The 15,834-nt window shown below is 40.7% G+C and overlaps 1 protein-coding gene across 5 annotated transcripts in view; it reads left to right on the forward strand.

Annotated features, from left to right (window-relative positions):
* LOC106086820 (uncharacterized) overlaps positions 1-15,834 on the forward strand; it is a 739,645-nt gene that overhangs the window by 359,474 nt on the left and 364,337 nt on the right. The gene's annotated exons all lie outside the window — the stretch shown is intronic.

Consider the following 15,834-nt stretch of genomic DNA (forward strand, 5'->3'; position numbering starts at 1 on the left):
TGCTTGTGACTCTGTAATTGCATTCTTTCTTCTGTCAGTTGTCAGCTGTTACTTTTAGTTTGCTTTAGAAAAAGAGTGTAAAAAAAGTATATTTGATTAAAGTTCATTCTAAGTTTTATCAAAAATGCATTTACTTTCTTTTAAAAAATCCGCAATTACTTTTTGGGCAACCCAATATAATACTCTATACCACCGAGTCCACCTACTTCTGTTAAAACAAAGAACCTACGTCGAAATCAGGTCAGACTTTAATTTTGCATACCTAGTGACATATCGAATTGAAACTTGTAAGATTTTCTTCCGATTGGATCTCAATTTCGGCTTAAATTGCGTTTAAAGGCCATATCAGATGAAGGATATATATGGGAGCTTTATCTAAACCTGGACCGATTTTGATGAAATTTTGAATACATACTGGGACGCCATATAAAACATCTAATGCAACATTTTGTTAAGACAGAGAAAATATTTATTCCGGTTGAGTTATGACATTATATCTTAGCAATTCCACCACTTCCTTAATTGAAAGGATCTCCGCTTGATACACACTCCAGTGGTAGGGTAACCTTTTCGATATGACCAGTTCTAGAATACATTCCAAAGCCCACCTGGTCGTCTAGTTTGGAACTATCCGTATAGAAGTCTATGTGACTTCTTTTACCAGGGATATCGTAGTTCCAATCGGTTCTATCAGGAATAGGGGTACAGAACTTTTTAACAAAAAGCGGTTCACCAAGGTGTACTGCCTTGAACATCGGACATTGTATCAAGGATAACGCAGTGTCCGTAGCCGCCACATGACTAAAGAGAAAGCATACTTAGCCTTACAGCAGCGGTCGCAGCAATTTGCTCTGCCACAATGTCCAGAGGCATTTAATTTACTGCATCAGATGGGGTCGTCCTCAGTGCGGCTGTGATTGAAGAACAAGCCATCCTTTGGATCGGGTTGAGTATTGAACATTAGGTGGACTTTTAAAGCCCCATCCACCAGACCACAACACCAAATAGCATTATATTTCTGACAATTGCACCCAATGCAAGACGCGCAGTCTAAAATGGCTAAATTCCAAAGTACACCTCCTTGAGGAGTTCCTCTGCTGACCCATCTTTTTAGATCCACAGATCCCAAGCCTGCCTTACGACATCTTTTAGTAAGTAAGCTATTAATAAAATTTCTTACGGTTGAGTTGATGCCTAGAAACTCAAATTTCTTCATGATTGATGTCGGTTTTACATCATTGAAAGCACTTCAAAGCATTTCATGTCAAGAAATGATACCATTGTATATTCCTTGACAGCGAGAGAACCCTCTATGTAGGCGCCAGGTCATGAAGGGCTGCTTCAGTGAACTTGCCTTTATTATATGCATGCTGCTGCTGAGAACGCGATCTGCAAGGATCTTAGACCTAAGATATGTTTCTAGCAACCTCTCAAGAGTCTTCAGCATAAAGGTTGACAGACTAACCGGGCGAAAATCTTTCGCCTTGCTGTGGTAAGGTTTTCCTGCTTACGGAATAAAAATGACCTTTGTGTGCCCCCATCCCACAAGTTTATACGACATGATGATACAAGTGGAGTATATCTCCCTAAGCCAGGGAACCAGTCTATCAGACACAGCTTATTATTCAACCGATGATACATCATCAGGGCCTGGCGACTTAAAGGAGTCGAAACTTTTTATCGCCCAAAGGATTTTCGTCTCAGACACAATTTACCTAACAACCTCCGACGAATGCATACCAGTGACAACTTCCTCTGGCGCCACGTTGTCCGTTGGAGAATTTCCCGGGAAAAGTGTGCCAACGAGTAGTTCTAGTGTTGACATTGTCCATACATTCTCTGACTTCTGAATATACCCAACCGTAATAGGTTTGGAGGACAGAATCTTCCTTAGCCTAGAGGCCTCAGATGTATCCTCCACGAAGCTGCAGAATTCCTCCCAGGATTTGTTTGGAGCCTTTCTCAGCTCGCACTTATATTTTCTTAACTCAGCCTTTTAGATGTCCCAATGTGGCGCTTTTGTGGCTTTCCCCCCAATTTTCTGCAGTCATTCTTTGGCTCTGGCGTCTACCATGGCGGTCGCTGTTTGCCCCTTGGCTTGACACTAGGACATGCCGACAGAAGCGAGTCATTCGGGGCCTTCGTGATCCGCTTGACCACGCTTCTGCCTTTCTTCTGTTTAGCCGGGAGGCCACTTCTGCAGTATTTTCTCCAAGGTTGAATCTAATATAACCATGATCAGAGAAGCTGTGGTCATCCAACACTTCTCAGTCGCATATTCTTGCGCTTATATTTCGATACAAAGGTAATATCTGGTACCTCCTGCCTGTTCCTGATAATAAATGTCGGTTTATCCCCTTTATTACAAATCGCCAGATTGCAAATTATAACATATTCGATAAGCAGCTTACCCCTCTCGTTGACATCCCAACTTCCCCATATCTGGCGATGTGCATTAGCATCACTTCCTACAATGAGGCTTCTTTTTCCTGCAGAAGCGGTTTCAACAGCGAGGGTAGTGTCAGTATCTTGTATAACGTGATTTTCGTCTAACGAGAGGTGGCTTTGCTCCTGAAATGCTTCTTAATCTAAAGTAGCATATGTTAGGTAATATCAAGGGCGCCCCAGTAGCCGGGTTGGTAGCGTGCTTGGATTACCAGTGCAGGGGTCGTGGGTTCGATTCCCGCCAGAAGCCTTGGTCTGTCGCTACTGTGGTATTACAATGGACTTAAAATTGTCAGTAAAGGACTGCCACTCTTACCTAACCTAACCTTACCTAGGTAATATAATCTTTCATTTTAAAACTTGTATCATTTATTTTACTCACAACGATACCGGGGTAGATAAGGTTGCTGACTATCTCAAAGTTGTAGTTCCCAACTTGCTCCATTGTTTTTATCGGCTCCGGTATACAGGAAGTTGTGGGTGTTGATACCATCCACTTTGTGTTATAGCAACTTTCGCTGATTCTCATTCGGTACTTTCAAGGGCTGCAATCGCTTCTTCCGTTGACCGACCCATAATATCGATGTCGTTGGCATAGGGCAGTATAATGAATTCTCTTGTGAGTTGTGCCTATTTCATATAATCTTCTCCAGCAGGATATTAAAGAAATCACAACATGGGCAAACGACTCTTGCTGCCTTATTGTTCTTCATCCAGGTTAGTGCTACGTGGACCTCGTTCTGACTAGTTGGTACACATTTTCTACCATGATCATGGATTGGTTCTGTGGTATACTCATGGTCACCTAAATCGGATACAAGCAGCTGGGAAAAGTGTTTTTTTTTCCAAAGTACACTATCTGTAGAAGCAAATCTTGTTCTTTGTGTTTGCTGAAGGATGTGCCTTTTTTGATAGAATTTATTCTGGCTACTGAACATCTCACACTCATGTCACACAGTGGGATAGTATCGAAAAAACTAGTAAAAAATATGCCATTTAAGAATGGATAGGGATAACTCTTTGGAATTTAAAATGGTAAAGCTGAGTTGTTATCGAGATCATGTGGAAAATTTCACGGCCCTAGGTGGTCCGGGCGCCTCTTGCTGATCACCTCGGCATTTCGAAAAATTGTTCAGGATGTCAAATCTTCATTTGTGGTTAGTGCTCAAAAATCCCACTAAGAATGTTCGCTTGAGGTATACAATATCTCCACTGATTTCGGGGACATATGAGCTTTAATTTTTATTCGTTAAAATTTTGGACGAGAATTTTTTTTCGAACCTAGGCGTTCAGGGTCATAGGTGGACATGCTAACCTGCGCTACGGTGGTATCCCAAATTGTCTATAGAAATAAAATTTTGGCAAAATCGTCTATACAAACCAAATTTTAAAAAGATTTTTTATAGAAATAACATTTAGACAAATTTTTCTAAAAAATAAAATTTTGATAAAATTTTCTATAGAAATAAAATAAAAAAATAAAAAAAAATAAAAAAAGAGGGTAAAATACATCAGAACAAAAATTATCTAGAAGTCGCCTATTATTTGAGGTTCAGTTGATAACTTTCTATAAAAATATGCCTGTATCCATAGAGCCTACCACCTTTCTTCAAACAGAACTTTTGTTAACTACAACAATAAGATTTTTATATAAAGTTTCTTCTCCCAAGTAATGTTAACCACTTTACAATCATTATTTACAACAAAACTGAAACATTTGAATCCTTTTGACTTCAAGTGCTTCGGAAGTAAAGCCCATCAAAAATCACCCCCTTCAACCAGGTCATTGATTCATAGAATGAAAAACATAAAAAACACATGTCTTATTTCAGACATTCATTGTTTATTAAAGAGAGTGGGAGCGACCATCAATTTAAACAATGCCCAACGCATATCAGTACGGATAGACATACATACATCTCTAGTGAATATGTGTGTGAGTATGTTTTTAAACAATGCTATAACAGCAGTACAAAAACGTCAATGTCAAAATACTCTTTGGCAAAAAACAAAAACCATAACCGATATAAAAAATCAACAATCAAACAAAAAACAAAACAGTTGTATAAAAGAAATCCCCCTATCAACCTGGGAGTAAGTAGCGTGCCAGAGTTGCGAGTTGCGAGTTGTGACTTGCTGTGAATGAAGTGCTTGCGTGTCACAAGTGTGTCATTTCATTTGTATATCACCAACACCACTACCAAACGTCACCACCATTACCGTCTTACTCACTCTCTTTCGCCATCATAACAATCACTTCATTCTTCACCGCGCATATTTTTTTCTTTCTTTTTTCATTTATATAAAATATGCTTTTGTATGCATATTTATTCCTCGTATACACACGTTTGCATGGAAATGTATAAAAAATACGCAATATTTCTCTCTTTTGCTGCAATAAGCTTTTGCCCCATTTGATTTGGTGATGGGGTGGAGTGTGTGACCATGGAGTGTATACTCTATGTTTATTCATTATGTTAATCATACGCAGGCATGGATGGAAAGTAGATCAAGTTTTAATATTGGAAATCTTTTTTAAGGGAAATAGTTGCAAATAACTAAAAACATGTTAAGTTCGGCCGGACCGAATCGTATATATCGTCCAACATGGATCAAAATTGCAAATTTTGCAAATTTTGTGAGGTAGAAAAAAATTTTTCCACGGGCTTAGAAGACATATGGAGTAAAAACAAGTAAGAAGGTCGGCCGGTCCGAATCCTCCACCATGGATCGCATTTAACGAATTCTTTGCGCGGTATCTCTTTTTAGGCAAACAAAGAATAATAAATAAGAACTGTTGTGATATTGAAACTATATCAAGTTATAGTCCGATTCGGACCATAAATGAATTGAATGCTGAATATTGTAGAAATCATTGTGTAATATTTCAGTGCATTCGGATAAAAATTGAGCCTTGTAGGGGCTCAAGAAGCAAAATCGGGAGATCGGTTTATATGGGAGCTGTATTAAGCTATAGATCGATTCAGATCATATTGGACACGTATGTTGAAGGTCATGGGAGAATTCGTTGTACAAAATTTCTGCCAACTCGCATGAGAACTGCGCTCTCTAGAGGCTCAAGAAGTCAAAAACCATATAGGTTTATATGGCAGATATATCAGGTTATGTGTACCGATTTGCGCCATACTTAAAACACTTATTGAAAGTCATAACAAAATACTTCATGCTAAATTTCAGCCAAATCGAATAAGAATTGTGCCCTCTAGGGGCTCAAGAAGTCTAATCGGGAGATCGGTTTATATGGCAGATATATAAGGTTATGAACCAATTTGAACCATAATTAACACAGTGGTTGAAAGTGATATCAAAACATTATGTGCAAAATTTCAGTCAAGAATTGCGCCCTCTAGAGGCTCAAGAAGTCAAGACCCAAGATCGGTTTATATGGCAGCTATATCAAAACATGGACCGATTTGGCCCATTGGTCCCAATCCCAACCAACCTACACTAATAAAAAGTATTTGGGCAAAATTTCAAGCGCCAAGCTTTACTCCTTCGAAAGTTAGCGTGCTTTCGATAGACAGAGAGACGGAACGGACGGACGGAACGGACGGACGGAACGGACGGACGGAACGGACGGACGGAACGGACGGACGGAACGGACGGACGGAACGGACGGATGGACGGACGGGACGGGCGGGACGGGCGGGACTGGACGGAACGGACGGACGGACGGATGGACGGACGGGATGGACGGACGGGACGGGCGGGACTGGACGGACGGGACAGAACTGGACTGGACTGGACTGGACTGGACTGGACTGGACTGGACTGGACTGGACTGGACTGGACTGGACTGGACTGGACTGGACTGGACTGGACTGGACTGGACTGGACTGGACTGGACTGGACTGGACTGGACTGGACTGGACTGGACTGGACTGGACTGGTCTGGACTGAACGGAACGGGACTGGACTGGACTGGACTGGACTGGACTGGACTGGACTGGACTGGACTGGACTGGACTGGACTGGACTGGACTGGACTGGACTGGACTGGACTGGACTGGACTGGACTGGACTGGACTGGACTGGACTGGACTGGACTGGACTGGACTGGACTGGACTGGACTGGACTGGACTGGACTGGACTGGACTGGACTGGACTGGACTGGACTGGACTGGACTGGACTGGACTGGACTGGACTGGACTGGACTGGACTGGACTGGACTGGACTGGACTGGACAGGACGGGACGGGACAGGAAGAGACGTGACGGGACGGGACGGGATTGGACTGGACGGGACGGAACGGACGGACAGACGGACGGACATGGCTAAATAGACTTAAAATGTCTGAGGATAAAAAATAAATATATATACTATATATGGGGTCTTAAACTTCAAGTTCTTTTTCAAGATTCACTTGAAACGGACGGAACGGACGGACAGACGGACGGACGGACATGGCTAGATAGACTTAAAATGTCTGACGATCAAGAATATACGGGACGGACGGGACGGGACGGACGGACATACGGACATGGCTAGATAGACTTAAAATGTCTGAGGATCAAAAATAAATATATATACTATATATGGGGTCTTAAACTTCAAGTTCTTCTTCAAGATTCACATGAAACGGACGGACGGACAGACGGACGGAACGGACGGACGGACAGACGGACGGACAGACGGACGGACAGACGGACGACAGACGGACGGACGGACATGGCCAGACAGAAGTAAAATGTCTGACGATCAAGAATATATATATAGTTTATGGGGTCTTAGACTTCAAGTTCTTCTTCAAGTTTCACTTGAAACACATCTACAATTTGTTCTCTTCACGAAAAAAATATTGATATAACAAAGCAAGTTTTTTCAATAAAAACTAATGAATGAAAATATTTTTTTTTTGTTTAAAAAATGCAAAAAGTACACTTTCTTTACATTTTTTGACTTTCAAACTGTATACATTTTGACTGAGTAATCAGATGTGGGCAATTGTTGTATCACAGTTGATGTAAATGTTATCACAAATTCAAATCATGCATTAAAATTAAAAAAATCAAAACTCAAATGCATTCGTAAATAGCAAAATACGAAGTCAATCTCAGCCAAAATTTCAACAAAGGAAAATTCAAACTCGTATATCCCCGAAACCAGTGGAAATATTGTACGGCTTAATCGGACTTTTTTGTGCCTCGAAATAATTTGAAACTTTGCACTTGATCTCGCTTACACCTCAGCTCTAATCATTCCAAATTTCGAAGAGATATCCCTACCCATTCTCACACGGCATATTTTTCACTACGCTCTACGGGCGACCTCATGGCATTTCTGTTGGAACGTTGTAGTCGCTCAATCCACCAGTTTGGTGAATGATAGGTTGTGGCTCTGAATGTCTCCAAGCTATTTGATAGAGTATGGCACGGTGCACAACTATCAAAACTTGTCGCATTTGATGTCGGTAATGACTTCGTTCGATTTATTTCAAGCTTTCTCAGAGATCGCACTATAAGGGTCGTTATATAATAGATGGGTTCTTATCTAATGATCATAAATTGACCACAGGTGTACCCTTAGTCTATCAATGCCATTTATGTTGAGCAATCAGAAGCTCTGGATTTTCTGGGCATTATGATACGAAGTAATGTCTGTCCGTTAGGCTGAACATGTATTCGAAATGTCGATGGAAGAATCCAATAGCTTAGGCTTCCTTAAACGGTGCAAAAATTACTTTACTCTCTCTCTCTCTCTGATCCTCTTAACATCTCATATATGAGCTGGAGCTTCAAAATTATCCTTGCAGATACTGGACCGTATACAGAGGAGAGCGGTGGCGTTAATTGGAGTCAGTAGGGTATCCAACTCCATTGCCTCCTTTGAATATCGTCGTAACGTTGGTTGTCTGGCACTGTTCTATCGGTACTTTCAAGGTGTGTGTTCATCTGATATTCGTCTTCTTATTTCTGATGGAATGATGTTTGTCAGAAATACTAGACTTTCCAGGAACTCTAACCCGTTCGAAGTTGCGATCGACCACCGAATGTTTTTCCCACCCACTATGACATCCACAACTAGGTGCGGGTACGGATGCAAACGAATCGCGGGACAAACACCTGGAACTATGCGATTGTACTTGTTATTATTATATTGGGTTGCCCAAAAAGTAATTGCGGATTTTTCATATAGTCGGCGTTGACAAATTTTTTCACAGCTTGTGACTCTGTAATTGCATTCTTTCTTCTGTCAGTTATCAGCTGGTACTTTTAGCTTGCTTTAGAAAAAAAGTGTAAAAAAAGTATATTTGATTAAAGTTCATTCAAAGTTTTATTAAAAATGCATTTACTTTCTTTTAAAAAATCCGCAATTACTTTTTGGGCAACCCAATACCTTACACCACTACTGTGGTACAGGGTATTATAATTTCTGCATCTGTTTGTAACACCAGGACCCATTGATAAGTACACCGATCGACACAGAATCACCTTCTGATTCGATTTAGCTATGTCCGCCTGTCTGACTGTCCATGTTATGTGTGTACAAAGTAAAGGACGCATTTCGCATTTTTATTAGCCAAGAGACAAAGCCTTTTGAAATTGAAAAAAAAACGGTTCAGATTTGCATGTAGCCTTCTTTCATTGAGTACAATTTAGCTGTGGTCGGCCAACATGACCTGACATGTGTCTTAATTGGGAGGAGGTTGGTTTCCCAGACCCTTGGACCCATACAATGATCTTAAATTTGTAAACTACTGCCAGATAGTTGCATTTTGTCGGAATCTACATATCCTGTTGAAGGGTGCTTCGTCTAAATGGCGGTCACCCAGATACTTGGTCCCTAAAATAACTCAGATAACTCTGCTGTCAAAGATCTTAATTTAAGTACCATATAGCCCTAATCGGACCACATGTCCCGGTCGGGGTTTTTGTTTTGCGGGGTGGGACGGCCCCCATCGGACCACATGTCCCGGTCGGGGTTTTTGTTTTGCGGGGTAGGACGGATCCCAGACACGTTTTTGCAAATATTTACTATAGATTCACAAAAACTAATATTTCAAGCGGAAACTTTATCGTGATTTCCGCACAAGGGCGTAGGGTTATCTGAGATTTTCTTAAATCACATACTTGTAACATAATTTAAGTCCATTTACGTATGTGCACTGAAAAAGCATTGAATTTAACCTTTGCAAAGTGAACAAACATTCCCATAACAATGCATCTTACACAAAAGCTGCAAAAAGTTTTCCTTTTTTTCACCTCTCAACATCCTGCCAAATTTTCGTACATAGTTTTTAATGTTGTGTGTGTGTGTGTGTTTGTGTTTCCACAGGGCTTTCGCCACATGTACATCAACTCTTTTTTAGGAATTTGTCAATGGCTTGGGGAGAGTGAGATTTGTGTCCCTCATCTTTTCTTTCGTATCAATACTTTGCTCACAAACACAAACTTTTATTTTTTTGGTTGCGATTTTGGGGGTTTGTTTCTCGATTTCTTTGAAGTTTCTTTTTTGTTAAATTGTGTGCTCATGTTCCCATATACAAAAAAAAAAAAAAAACAAACGCAACGAAAAGTTGCAGCCAAGGAGTTTTCTGTATCTTAACAATTGGTGTGTGGTTAACTTTATATTCAAGTGAATCACTGCAAACGTGTTTTTCGTGGTGACAGGATGTGAGACAGTGGATAAAAGCAGTGCAGGTAGGGTGATGTGTAAACCGGAAATTGGGATTTTGCAAAAATGAAATTTGAAGAAATTTTCTATGAAATCAAAATGTTGACGAAATTTTTGGCAATTTGTTTTATATTTTGAAAATTCAGTTTTAGGGACATCTATCATATCAAAATGGAAATATTGCGCTTTGTTTGTTTGTTCCGCATTGACTCAAAAACGGCTGAGGCGATTTTCATTAAATTTTTGCAGATGGTAGGATGGACGTAGGCTAATCGGGACTATATGGGATTCAAACGAAAGGTACTTGAGAGTAGACTGCGAAACTTCTATATATAGAAATTTGGGTCCTGGGGAGTCGCCCCATCCAAAATTTGGAACCAAATGGACATGTACACCGAACGGGACAACATGGAATTCTAATGAAGGCCTACAGACCCATAAGCCTTATGTCCTTCCTACTCAAGACCATGGAACGTATTGTGGACACCATGATAAAGAGTAGGACATCCAGCGAACTGCTCAAATACAAACTGCATGCCTATGTCAAGGGAAGGTCGGTGGAGACTGCCCTTCACGAGGTTGTGCATCAAATAGAAGAAACTTTCGATGCCAAAACTTACACACTGGCGGTATGCACCGAGGGGGCTTTTTACCAATTTGCGGACCGACACACTGATCCAATCCTTAGACCAGTACCGGGACCTTAGACCCGGTCCTTAGAGACTGGATAAACCATATGCTAAGGAACAGGTGGATAAATTGTGTGTCCCATGGCATAAATATAAGGGAGAAAGTGGCACAGGGCACCCCACAGGGGGGGCATTTTATCGCCACTCCTATGGGTGACCACCATAAATGACCTAGTACAAATGCTGACTGAGGAGGGATTTGAATCCGTCTGCCTCGCAGACGATGTTATAATACTTCTAAGGGGCAAGGATCCGAACGAGCTATGCAGAAGGGCCGAAAGGGTCTTGCATGTGTCATGTGACTGGGCTAGACCCAGAGGTCTCAATGTTAACCCAGAGAAGACTGAAATCTGCCTGTTCACGAGGAAGACAAAGGTGGGCCAATTTAACGCACCAAGTTTCCTCAATAAGACGATTTCGATATCTGAAAAGGTCATATACTTAGATGTGATCTTGGACAGGAAACTGAATTTGAAGTGCCACATTCAGGAGCGTACTGAGAAGGCTCACAGATGTTGGGCACAATGCAGACGGGCCGTAGGCTCGAAATGGGGCCTGAATCCTAGGATAGTCCACTGGCTCTACAGGAGTGTGAATAGACCAATACTTACATACGCCTCAGTAGTTTGGTGGACTACTATGGAGAAATAGTGCAACATAAGGACCATACAAAAGGTTCAGAGAACATGTTGTCTTGGCATAGGCGGAGCGATGAGAACCACGCCCACTAGGGCACTGGAGATTATTCTAGATATCCGACCCATTGCCATACAGATTAAGGGTGAGGTAGCCACTGCGGCTATAAGACTTAAGGCGATGGGAGAATGGATTGAGGATGGGAGCAGTTCATACCATCGCGGTATAATCGAGGCGGCGATAGGAAACTTGGAAGGAAGGGAAGAGGTTTCCGGTCGGATAACTGAGATGAATCTTGAAGTCGAGTGCGAGGCACTACTGCCATCGGCACAGTCTTGGATTGACGGAACCCTAGTATTGCCGTCTGGAAGATAATGTTACACGTTTGGATCAAAACTGGAGGACAGAGTGGTCCTGGGGGTTCACATTGAGAACCCAGGGACTGAGATCTGTTTTATACTGCCTGAACATAATACGGTCCTGTAGGCGGAGATCCGGGCGTTCACGGAATGCATGAAATGGTGTGGTGCTAACACGAGGGCATCGAGTGTGAAAATCTTTGCGGACAGTAAAATTGCCATAAGGGCAATAACAACCAGGACGGTAAGGTCACGAACAGTCTTGCAGTGTAAGAAGGAGATTAACGCCTTCTCTGAGGATGGCAAAATCCCCATCGTTTGGGTGCCGGGCCATAACGGAGTAAGGGGAAATGAAAGGGCAAACGATTTGGCGATGAAGGCCAGAGGACTGCCGTCAATAAACTTGCTTAACCCGAAGCCTTTCGGGTCGACGCAGTTCGAGTTAAGGGAGTGCGGACGAATGCGCATGCAATATTGTGGAACAGCCAAACGGTCGATAGGACAATGAAAATCCTAGGGGGGATCCAGCACAAAACTAGACGATTACTGGCTTAGGTGTATGTCCATAGTGACATGGGGCGGATTAATATCTGCACCCTCTTTTCAACCTAACCTAACCTAACCTAGTGAAAGTTATTTAGGGATTAAATACGAATTTAAATAGTTTTCAAATTTGGAACATGTTAAAATGGGACCGCAAACACTAATGGGTTTAGCGAAGCACACCGGGCCAGCTAGTTTTGTATAAAACTCAAATTTTATAGAAATTTTCTATGGAAATAAAATTTTGGGGAAGTTATCTATGAAAACTAGTGAAAAGGCAAAAGTTCGACCGGACGGAAATTTGGATACCCACCACCTCGGGTATGTATGTAAATCACCTTTCGTTAAAATCCAACGAGAAATGCATATTTTATGCCCCCTTAGCAGCTTTATCGAAAAATAGTCCGATTGGATCAAATTCGACACTCACCTTGAGGGGTCTAATAAACACAAGTCATTGTTCAGTTTTATAGACCAAGATATCGGTCTCTTTGGTAGCTATATCCAAATATAAACCGATCTGCACCATAAACAACACGGATGTCGAAAAGCCTTACTGATCTGAACCATATACGACACGGATGTCGAAATGCCTAACATAAGTCACTCTGTCAATTTGCGCCCAAATCCGTAAATCGAGAGATCAGTCTATATGGCAGCTATAACCAAATCTGGACCGATCGGGGCTTAAGTGAAGAATGATGTCGAATGGCCTAACACAACTCACTGTTTAAAACTTCGGCGACATCAGACAATAAATGCGACTTTTATGGGCCTAAAATCTTAAATCGAGAGATCGGTCTATATGACATCTATATCCAAATCTTGACCGATCTGAACCAAATTGAAGAAGGATGTCGAAGGGCCTACCACAACTTACTGTCCCAAATTTTGACAAAATCAGACAATAAATGCGCCTTTTATGAGCCCAAGACCTTAATCGAGAGATCGGTCTATATGGCATCTATATCCAAATCTTGACCGTTCTGGGCCAAATTGAAGAAGCATGCCGAATGGCCTAACACAACACACTGTTTAAAATTTCGGCGACATCAGACAATAAATGCGCCTTTTATGGGCCCAAAACCTTAAGTCGAGAGATCGGTCTATATGGCAGCTATATCCAAATCTGGACCGAACTGGACCAAATTGAAGAAGGATATTGAAGGGCCTAACACAACTCCCTGTCCCAAATTTTGGCAAAATCGAACATTAAATGCGCCTTTTATGAGCCCAAAACCTTAAATCGAGAGATCGGTCTATATGGCAGCTATAACCAAATCTGGACCAATCTGAGCCAAACTAAAGAAGGATGTCGAGTGGCCTAACATAACTCACTGTCCCAAATTTCAGCAAAATCGAATAATACATGTGGCTGTTCAGGACCCAAGACCTTAAATCAGCGGATCGGTCTATATGACAGCTATATCAAGATATAGTCCGATATAGCCCATCTTCGAACTTAACCTGTCTATGGACAAAAAGAGAATATGTGCAAAGTTTCAGTTCAATATCTCTATTTTTAGACTGTAGCGTGACAGACGGACGGACGGACTTGGCTAGATCGTCTTAGATTTTCACGACGATCAAGAATATATATACTTTATAGGGTTAGAAATGGATATTTCGATGTGTTGGAAACGGAATGACAAAATGAGTAAACTTCGATTTTTCGGTGGTGGGTATAAAGATAGAAATTTTCTACAAAATCAATTTGGGAAGAAATTTTCTATGAAAGAAAATATAAGGAAATTTTCCATGAAATTCAATTTTTTGGTAAAATTTTAGATAAGAAACTAATCAATGGAGTTTCCTATTAATTTAGGAAAACAACTTTTATAATACTTCGGGAAATTTATGTTTTTATATTTGTTTATTCTCAAAATGCAGATTGGAAAGTTTGCCCATGAACATTCCACTAAAGAACAGGGGCAAACTTCTCACATATCAATGAGTGCAGTCTGATTCAAATTTAAGCTCAATGATAAGGGGGCTCCTTTTTATAGCCGAGTCCGAACGGCGTGACGCAGTGCGACACCTCTTTGGAGAGAAGTTTTTCATGGCATAGTACCTTACAAATGTTGCCAGCATTAGGAGGAGAAAACCACTGCTGAAAATTTTTTCTAGTTGTTTCGCCAGGATTCGAACCCAGGCGTTCAGCGTCAAAGGTGGACATGTTAACCTCTGCGCTACGGTGGCCTCCAACTCAAAATAATCTCCTAAAATCTCTATAAGATTCCAAATCTATATTTCAATCTGTTTTCCAGATTTGGAATACAATTATCCATTCTAACGGGTTTTCTAAATGCGAATACTGTTTTTTCCTCTGAATACAATGTCATAGCAGGCAGTCGATTGCACACACACATGTAAGGCCGTGTGCGTGCATGAGTGAATGCGAGTGTTAAAGGTTTTCACCATTTACTGCTGCTCGAGTACCCATCCATTGCACAAGAAAGGTTAAGTATATGCCCCAGCATTGAGCACAATTGTAAACACCCAGGCAAAATGTCATCCTGGCATCATCCTTTATTACTTTTTTTTCGTATGCAGGATGTGGGTGTGTGAGTGTGTGTGTGTGCAGTTTCTTCCTTCGATTTTCTGCAGCTGGGGTGCAATCACAAAGAATTGTTCCTTTGAACCTTACTAGAACTTTTTTTTATATTAAACGAAAAAATCGACAACCAACACTTGTGAACAAGTTAAGAAAATATTTAAGACAACTTGAACCTGGCAAAAATAGAAAAAGGAAAAGTTTACTATGACTTGGAGCTTTTTTCTTTTCCTTGAAGAACTATTCTACTATGTTTTTCACATTATTTGATGATTTTTTTTTCTGATCGGTTTCTTTACTTTTCTCCACTTTATTTGTGAGACCAGCAGCTTGAGATACTATGGTTGAACTAAATAAAAGAAATATGTTTATCATCACAGTCATCGAGAGAGTTTTAAAGTTTTTTTTTTTTCTTTTACAATACAATAGGTGGTGAAAATTATAAACAAACACAATGCATTTTCAAATAAGATCTGTAAATGCGTTTCTTTTTCTGAAGAAAATGTGTATAAAAAAATAAACTTAAGAAAAGTGGATTTTATTTTGTAAGTTTACTGATGTGCTTTTTCATTATTTTCTGCTTAGTTGGTATCCTTTTTATTAGAGATTTAATTTTAACTTGACTTTTCTCTCTTATTTCTTTTAGGTAAGCCCACATTTTAAACACCCAAATGGTGGTAAGTTCATGAACTCTAAAAAAAATCATATAAGGCAAATAATTATAGACTTTAGTCGAGCAAAGCCGACGTTCTGATGTCCTACACAAAGTGAAACCCAATGTAAGTATAAATTAAAGTGGCATTCTCTAATCAGGCACACTCAGACGTTTTTGTTTATTGTGATACCACAGAGAGAGATTCTTGTTTGAACCGTTGAGTGGAGCGGAAGTCTTGTTATTTCGCTCTGCAAGAATTCTCCTGTAACTCGTAAAAGGTCATTATTTTTGAAAGAAAACTTTAAGTCACTCAAGG

This window comes from Stomoxys calcitrans, chromosome 2, assembly GCF_963082655.1.
Source record: "Stomoxys calcitrans chromosome 2, idStoCalc2.1, whole genome shotgun sequence".
Lineage (NCBI taxonomy): Eukaryota > Metazoa > Arthropoda > Insecta > Diptera > Muscidae > Stomoxys > Stomoxys calcitrans.